This window comes from Pongo pygmaeus, chromosome 3 (assembly GCF_028885625.2).
Source record: "Pongo pygmaeus isolate AG05252 chromosome 3, NHGRI_mPonPyg2-v2.0_pri, whole genome shotgun sequence".
In the NCBI taxonomy this organism is placed as follows: Eukaryota; Metazoa; Chordata; class Mammalia; order Primates; family Hominidae; genus Pongo; species Pongo pygmaeus.
Window position 1 is genome coordinate 122,143,692 of NC_072376.2, and position 7,988 is coordinate 122,151,679.

A 7,988-nucleotide genomic window follows, 5' to 3' on the forward strand; every position below is an offset into this window, starting at 1 on the left:
TCTATTTCTCTGGAGAACTGACTAATGCAATCCAGGCATCAGAAGGAGCAGAGGTTCTTGGAAGAGTGTGAGGCTGTGCCTGAACACTCCTCAGCCCAGGCTCCAGCTCTCCTCAATGTCACTCTCTCCCAGTTCTCTTCCTGCCTTTCCCATTGTTTTTGCCTAGGCTAAGTGAGGGAAAGAAAAATAATCCTTAGATGGCTTAAGTCAAAGGACTAAAAAGCCAGGTTACTAATCTTTTATGCAAGGCGTTTTTTAAAGGAATTTCTAGAACTTTTCACTGTGTGTTTCTCAAAGACTCTTTTATACCACAAGGAGGAAAAGGAAATGAACCACGAATAGCAAAGTGGTCTGCCCTTAGCCACACAACAATTATGGGGAAGATCTACGGTTTCCTGTTGTTGGCCTGGCCTGCTGAGCCATTTTTCTTGGTAAGTTACTTAAGCCTATCTGGGCTTCAGTTTGGTTTTGTCTGTTTTATAATCTTTAACTTTTTAAAAAAGAAATACTATATTTTGTGTGTAAGCCACTGGCTGATGTTGAGGCTCAAATAAGAAAAGTTTGACAATACATGTGAAAACCTCCTACTCAGACCTCCTTCCTCTAAGTCTCCAGGCCACTTGCACTGCCAGCTCAATTTGGCCTAGTTATTTGCTTGTTCTCTCTGTCCCAAACATTAAAACTTGCCTGTCCAAGATTCCTCAACATTTGTTTCATTAAGCATGTCAAAAGAAAACCAAGTAATCTGAAAAAATAAAACACAAAAACCTCTTGGCTAATAGAAGGTAAATGGGTCTTACTCTCCTAGTTTGCATCGTGGGCTTCCTTTTAGAAAGAAGGCCCTACATTTTTCTGGTCTAGAAGAGTGGTATCTAATGGCAGGAATATCACATCAGGTAGAATGTGATGGCAAAAAATAGATGGAAGAACCATTTGAGAACAGAGAGAATTTTGGAGTTTCCTGAACCCGCACTAAGCCATCCACGACTGATTCCATCAGCTCGTAGTTAACACTGAAGTGATAGAACAAGGATTCAGAGCGAGAACCCAACTGATGGATCCTGGTAGTCGAATCGAGTAATACAGGCGCGTTTGTTCTATATCTAACATCTTTACACACTAGCATGATTTTCTAAAACTATGGCCATTTTCACGGACAAGTATAGACAAAATCAAAAGAACAAAAATAGATAACATGTTTTAAAATTAGAAGTATGTCTCTCAGCTGGGCACAGTGGCTCATGCCTGTAATCCCAGCACTTTGGGAGGCCAAGGCAGGCAGATCACTTGAGGTCAGGAGTTCGAGACCAGCCTGGCCAACATGGTGAAACCTCATCTCTACTAAAAATACTAAAATTAGCCGGGCATGGTGGTGTGTGCCAGCAGTCCCAGCTACTTGGGAAGCTGAGGGAGGAGAATGGCTTGAACCCAGGAGGCAGAAGTTGCAGTGAGCCGAGGTTGCTCCACTGCACTCCAGCCTAGGCAACAGAGTAAGACTCCATTTCAAAAAAATAAAATAAAATAAAATAAAAAGGATGTGTGTGAAGTTTTCACTTGAAAAGCTAATCTGCAGCCACATTGGGAATATTAATGCATAATACTGATGTCAGCAGGCATTATTTAATCAGTGATAATGACTGAGATAGGGTCTGTTCAAATGACTGCAATACCTTTACAAGTTGTGCTGGTTCTTCTTTTTTTTTTTTTTTTTTTTTTTTTGACGCAGTCTCACTGTGTCACCAGGTTGCAGTGCAGTGGCGCAATCTCGGGTCACGGCAACCTCCACCTCCCGGGTTCAAGCAATTCTCCTGCATCAGCCTCCTAAGTAGCTGGGACTAAAGGCACATGCAACCACGCCCAGATAATTTTTGTATTTTTAGTAGAGACAAGGTTTCACTGTGTTGGCCAGGATAGTCTCGATCTCTTGACCTCGTGATCTGCCCGCCTCAGCCTCCCAAAGTACTAGGATTTCAGGAGTGAGCCACCGTGCCCAGAGGCTGGTTATTCTTTATTTGTCATATAGATCTATTCTATAATAGGGAACCGTCAGGAGATCAGAGAAAGCTGGAGGATGGAGAAATTGGGGGATATGTTCTGCATCCTTTCCTGTCCAACTCCCTCTTTCTCTCTGCCAGGCTCTGGTTTGACAATGACTGTGTTACTCTATGTAGGGCCAGAGTTCATGTTGGATGGGCCTTGTGGCATGGCTACGGTTCTCATCAGCTTTCAGTAAAGTCATTTCCTCTCCACTTGTCGCTTCAGGCCTCAAAGTTCTAACAGCTTCCCACTGACGCTAGTCCTCAGGTAGTCACCATTTCTTGTTGGTTCTCATAACCATGCCCAGCCTTTGTAAATAGGCTCTCCATCAAACTCATTTCAATTGATCCCTTTAATTGTATTTTCTGCTTCCTGCAAGGATACTGAGTGATACATGTACAAACAATAAAATGGAGAATTGAAGAAATTTCTAAGTTACACAGATGTAAAAGAAAACATAAAACGACTTTTATCTGAGATTTTTACATAATTAAAGTACTTCAATGCTTCATCCTTTTCCATCTGGACAGTGCAAGAATCAACTCCATTCAAAACAGTGTCTTCATTTTCCCCAGTTTTTTTATACAAGTTCTTTTAAAAATCTTTATTAAAATATTAATTCTTTAACTATCCTCCAAAGATTATTCACCTCTTGGAGGTATTTTGAAAGATTTTTGTGTAATGTATAATGTCAAAGAGAACATTACAGTTTTCATGTAATAAGTCCCTGGTTCACTCCCAGGTTTGAGCACCTCCCAAATATATATGCTAAAATATATATGAAGTCATGTAGCTTTCTTTTTCCCAAAGCACAGCAAAAAGATGAGCATAAGTTCCGGGATACTGGAGTTGCTGAAGAAATCAAATGAAAACTCTAGATTCTAAATGCAAAATAATTACTACAAGGGAAGACTGAAAACCATTAGACAATAGATGTAATATCAAACAAATGTAGCCATTATCCCACTGTAATAGATCTTTAATTTTATAAAGGTCTCTGCAGTTTAGAAAATGTTTCCATATAGGTAGAGGTTTGCTAATTGCGTACCGTGTACAGTTCTTCTCCTTTGCCTTGGGAACAGAAGTAGAACTCTGGGCTTTAGTTGAGCATATAGCCACCAAACTAACAGACTACATTCCCCAGCCTCCTCTGCAGTTAGTTGTAGCCAGGTAGCTGAGTTCTGACAAATGAGATCTGAGTGAGGTGAGTGGAACTTACAGCAAGTCTCCTTAAGAGAAGTGCTCTTCTTCCCTTTCCCTCCTTTTTGTTGGCTGCAAAGCAGACAGGATGCTTCGAGCTTAGACCAGATGCTCTGAACCACAAGCAGCATGCTGATGGCAGAGCAGCAACATAGAAGCAGCCTGGGTCACTGATGATGGTGGAGTTTTCATACCAGCCCTAAGCAACCTACCTCCAGACTCTATTCATGTAAAAGAAAAATCAATTTCTACCATGTTTAAATCACTCTTAATTTGTATTTTTAAAATCATATAAAGCCAATTGTAATCCTAAGCTATATAATTTATATTATCTTATCTAATTGTAAGCTAAATGAAGTTGTGTGAGGGTAGAAGTCATGTATTTCTTCACTGCTAAACCCTCACAGTGCCAGCACAAAGCAGGCACACACGAAATCATTTCTCTAATTAAGTGAATAAATGAATGATCCATAAAAACACCCCTTTGAAAAAGATCATTGATAGGATAATGTTCTCCAAATGTGAACAATAATAATAGAAGGACTTTTTTAAAAAGGCAGCATAGCACTGTGGATAAATGTGTGGGCTCTGGAACCACTCTGCCTGGCTCCAATCCTTACTCTGATACTTACCAGCTGGGGGTTGGAAAACTTCACTTAACTTCTCCCTGTAATATGTAAATAGAGAAAATATCAATACTTACCTAATAGAGCTTTTATAAGAATTAACTGTGTTGATATATTTCTAAAACCTAAAATAAATACTGGCATTAGCAAGCACTCAACAAATATTAACTAGTAGTAAGTACATATGCAGCTGATCCTCATTATTTGCACATTTTGTATTTGCAAATTTGCCTACTCACTAAAACATATTTGAACCCCAACAATCAATGCTTATGGGCTTCTGTGGTCACTCATAGAGCAGTGAAAATTTTGAGTTGCCCAATGCACACATTCCCCACTGAGCTGAACAAGGTGACACTCTCCATTTTTCAGCTCTCATACTGTAAACAAGTGATCTTTCCTCAGTCAATTTAGTTTTTACATTTTTGTGCTTTTTGTTGGTGACTTCACTGTTTAAAATTGTCCCCAACTGCACTGCTGAAGTGCTGTCCAGTAAGCGCAAGAAGACTGTCATGAACCTCACAGAGAAAATACCCATGAAAGGTAAGCTTTGTTCACCCATGCATTACAGTTCTGTTGGCCATGTGTTCAATGTTAGTAAATCCACAATATATATTAAATAAGGTACAGAAATACACATAAAACGGGCTATGTATTGATCAATTGACAAACATTTTATGATTAGAGACTCATAGAAATCCAACCCTGTATTTCCCCTAGGTTCAGTATTCACTAATCCAGAATTGGCAATAACTTTATAGAACATAAACTATTAAAAATAATGAGAACTGACTCTCTGTGTGTGTGTTTGCGTATGTGTGTGTGTGTGTGTACATAAAACAATAAGTTCTTTCTTGGCCAAGTGCGGTGGCTCACACCTGTAATCCCAGCACTTCGGGAGGCCGAGGTGGGTGGATCACTTGAGGTCAGGAGTTCCAGACCAGCCTAGCCAACATGGCAAAACCCCCTCTCTACTAAAAATAGAAAAATTAGCCAGGTGTGCTGGCTCATGCCTGTAGTCCCAGCTACCTGGGAGGCTGAAGCAGGAGAACTGCTTAAACCCAGAAGGTGGAGGTTGCTGTGAGCCAAGATCATTCCACTGCACTCCAACCTGGGCCACAGAGCAAGATTCCATCTCAAAAAAATTAATTAATTAATTAATTAATTGCAAAGTACTTTATTTCCTAGAACCAATTTATGGCTAGCTTCAATTTATATTTTTGTTACATGAATCTTTAAGAGGAGGACTTGGTGATCCTTTCCATGGGGAGAAAAATTTCTAGATGATGGACTTGGAGGGCTAATAACACAAAGCTTGAAATTGCAAAAGCCAAAGTGAATTTTTAGTTAACAACAACAACAACAAAATCAACAGGTAGTTGATCCAGAGGATTAGCTGGTGGGCTGAAGTGACAACCAGGAGTTCCTGAATGTAAGTGTTTGTCTTATTTTAAACTTCTGACAAGTTACTCAACTAACATAAGACTACACAGGAAGTACATTAACAATGCAAGTTGTCTATATCTAGTCCTGTAGTGGATAGGAGTTAGGTTCTAAACTTGACAGTGTAGACTAGAGGCAGTGTGAGTTGGGGTGATCCCTGGAAAAGAGAAGGCAGACCAGAACTGTGAACTCATATTTCCTGTTATAGTTATATATTAAATAAAACTCTTAATAAAGTAGGTGATGTATTCCTCAAAATTAAAAAGAGAATTTTGTTGCACCAGCATTGGCTTTGGAATCAGCAGACCTGGGTGTGAATCTCAGCTCCAATATTTCCTAATTTAGAGGTCCTGGGCAAGTCAATCAACCTTGGTTTTCTTTTTTGTTGTTTGTTTGAGGCAGAGTCTCGCTCTGTCACCCAGGCTGGAATGCAGTAGTGTAATCTCGGCTCACTGCAACCTCCACCTCCTGGGTTCAAGCGATTCTCCTGCCTCAGCCTCCCAAGTAGCAGGGACTACAGGCACGCACTACCACGCCCAGCTTTTTTTTGTATTTTTAGTAGAGACAGGGTTTCACCGTGTCAGCCATGCTGGTCTCGAACTCCTGACCTCAAGTGATCCACCCACCTCAGCCTCCCAAAGTGCTGGGATTATAGGCATCAGTTGGGATTATAGGATTGGTTGTTTTATTGATAAAGTCAGAAACTAATACCTACCTCAAAATATTGTTTATGTGTTTAAATGTTGCATGTGTATGACAAATACCATACTGCTAGGCATATAGTCAGTTTTCAGTAAGCAGCAATAAATATATAATCCCAGGTTTTGTCTTTCTCTTCAGTAGAAAAGAAATCCTTAGCTTATATGTATACCAAGATGTGATTATTTTAGCAAATATTTTAATATACTTTGAAAAGAACATAAGTATTTGGTGTGTTTCATCTCAATTACAGTAATCATATTAATACTCAATCTCTGCACTTCTTTTTTTTTTTTTTACTTTAAGTTCTGGGATACATGTGCAGAACGTGCAGGTTTGTTACATAGGTATATATGTGCCATGGTGGTTTGCTGCACCCATCAACCTGTCATCTAGGTTTTAAGCCCCGCATATTTGTCCTAATGCTCTCCCTCCCCTTACCCCCTCCTCCTGACAGACTCTGGTGTGTGATGTTCCCTTCCCTGTGTCCATGTGTTCTCATTGATCAGCTCCTACTTATGAGTGAGAATATGTGGTGTTTGGTTTTCTGTTCCTGTGTTAGTTTGCTGAGAATGATGTATTCCAGCTCCGTCCATGTCCCTGCACTGGACATGAACTCTTCCTTTTTTAAGGCTGCATAGTATTCCATAGTGTATATGTGCCACATTTTCTTTATTCAGTCTATCACTGATGGACATTTGGGTTGGTTCCAAGTCTTTGCTATTGTAAACAGTGCTGCAATACACATACTTGTCAATCTCTACATTTCTTAACATCAGAGAAATGTGGCAGGGAAAAAAAAACTGATTTTAAAGGTTTTTAATTACAGGAATTTGGAAATTAGCTCAAAACTTCTTCTTCTAGGGACCTTTCATTAAGGAAAGCATAATTTTGTCACTGAGCCCCAGGTTGATATTTAGCGATTAGACATCTAATCACAATGGATTGACACATTCATTCATTCATTCATCACTTGTTGAGAATACACTAAAGGCCAGATTCTGTCCAATGCCCTGGGAATTTAGCTGTGAGCAACATATGCATGGTCCCTGCCTTGTGTTCTTGGGAGGAGAGGAGGAAAATAAGAGCATAAAACAATTACACAAACAACTGTATAATTATAAAAAATGATACACCTCAAGAAGTGTTACATTGGGACAATGTGATCCAGTCTCAGTATTCTTTCAAAGAAATAATGAGTAATTATTTCAGGAACTAATGAGTAACTCCAGGAATTAATAAGTAAGTCTAGAACTAATGAGTAATTCCAGTATAACAACGGGAAGAAAATATTTCTCCTTCAGTGACACTTCCAAAAATTCCCTCTCCTCTTTTACTTGCCTGACTCCTCAGAGCCACAAAACATCTCATCCCCTACCCTGAGGCCACACTGGTCTCTTAATTTCTACTTGTTTCCCATTTTCCACCTCCCTGGTTTATTCCCCATTCCCATTCCACTCCCTTCCCCAACAATATCCCCAAATCCTCCTTGGAGGTGTAAGAGTGGAATAAACAAAGCAGCACACTTTTTACAAGTTGCGAGAAAAAGGCCAGGGATATCCTCTGATATTAATTTTTATTACTGTGCAGAAGGAAAACTACAGGGTTTAATAGAAGCATTCAATAGGAAAGCCCAACCAGTCTGGTAAAAATAGAGAAAAATCCCTGCGAAAATGACATTTAAGTTGAGACTGGAAGAAGAAGCCGTTAGTGGAGACAGGGAAGAAGAGGACATGATGAGATAGAAAACAGCGCGGCATTGGCGGAACAAAGAAAAGGTCAATGTGGTCAGGGCAGAGCAGGGAGAAAGAAGTTTCCCTCATTTGGTAAATGAGGCTGGATAGGCAGAGAGGGGCCAGATCATGCACGGTTTTATCTTAAAAGCAATAGGAAACCACTGAAGAGTATTTATTTTGTATTTATGAATATAATTCATTATGAATATAATTCTTTATATTTTCAGGTCAAATTTTATGAATGTTT